General features: G+C 34.6%; 1 pseudogene; it reads right to left on the bottom strand.

The window, feature by feature from the left end:
- Positions 1-1253: 1253 nt before the first annotated feature.
- LOC105743798 overlaps positions 1254-1526 on the bottom strand; it is a 15259-nt pseudogene continuing 14986 nt past the window's right edge.

The raw sequence follows: 1526 nt of genomic DNA, 5'->3' as shown, positions 1-1526 counted from the left end.
TGAACTAAACAACTACACTGAAGATGGCAATTTGTAATAGTAGTTTCATGCTTGGCGTGCCTGTCATTCTGGTCTTCTGAATACAGGCTGCTTGTCATGACATGCCAGTTGCTGCCCTGCTGTCTCTCAGGTAGATGATTGTTCAAAAAGAAGGGGGTGGTGAATGAAGGCAGGAGACAGGAGAAGGAATGTTGTGGGACTGTCCTGCTACAAGGTTGTATATGGTTAGATTTCTGGACTTATGTGTAAACATAAGAATTATATAATTCTTAAGGTCTGGGGAGATGGCTCAGTAGAATAAATGCCTGCCTGGAAAATGCAAGGGCCTGAGTTCAATCCCCTGTTCCAGAAAAAAAAATTTAAAAAAAGAATTATATAATTATTTATGCCTATTTTAAAATATATTTTAATTTTTTAAAAATGTTTTTCATCATATTCTGTAGGAATTCTGAATTTAGCTTGAAAGTAATGTGCCTGTCTTCCTGTGTCAAACATCTCATCTCTGTTACCTAAATGATCCATATCAGATCCTTAGGTATAGACCAGAGAAGAAAAAAAAAATCTCTTTTTCATAATGACTGAAAACCAAAACTTATTCTTTCAAAGGAGTAGTTTAACCTACTAAAAATGTCTATTATAAGATCTTCTTTCTTAGAAAATAATTATTCCTTCTCTTTCATTCCTGAAATGATGTTTCATAATTGAAGCATGTCTTAGACAACTGATAACTAAGAATTAATTACAGTAAATTAACTAGAATTAAATTACCTCTTGTTTGTGGTACATATGAAATATTCCTTGAGCCTTTCAAACTGAATTTTCTTTGACAAAGAAAAGGAAAGTAGACAGGCAGCCACTTAAGTAGCAAATCACACTGTGCGTGAACAATTTATTAATTCTGATGCCAAACAGGAAGAGAAACATTCAGTGTGTAAATTTCTTATTCATAACCAGAGCAAAAACTTATATTTTAAAACTGGAGTAATTCTATGAATTCACAAGCATTTATGGGACTATTTGAGTTTATATCATCCAGAGAGTGGATAGCACTGAAAGCTTGATGTATTCAAGAGTCACTGCAAATCTGTCATTTGTTCATCACTTAACAGTGGCTCAGTTTCTGCAATATCCATATTTTGGAATAAAGTTTACAGCTGTTAAATATACATTTTTTTGTTGTTGTTGCTATCTCTCAGCCAGTGTGCCATACATACTTGACTAAAATTGAATTTTCTGGTCATTCATTCACACACTCACTCCTGTGTGCACCACGTACAAAGCCTCAGATCCAGAGCCCTCCAGCTCTTTCTCAGATTCAGATCACTGTTGGTCACCAATGCTGACAAAGATGCACTTTCTGATATGTCATCCTTCCAAGGGTTCACAAACAATTCTCTGAAGGATCTCTCCCAGGCCTGTGTTTTCTTTCTTTCTTTTTTCCCTTTCCCTCTTTCTTTTTTTCTTTTTCTTTCTTTCTTTCTTCTTTCTTTCTTTCTTTCTTTCTTTCTTTCTTTCTTTCTTTCTTT

The sequence above is a fragment of the Octodon degus genome, unplaced genomic scaffold (genome assembly GCF_000260255.1).
Source record: "Octodon degus isolate 3935 unplaced genomic scaffold, OctDeg1.0 scaffold00168, whole genome shotgun sequence".
NCBI classification, from domain to species: domain Eukaryota; kingdom Metazoa; phylum Chordata; class Mammalia; order Rodentia; family Octodontidae; genus Octodon; species Octodon degus.
This window is presented reverse-complemented; position numbering and strand designations above follow the sequence as displayed.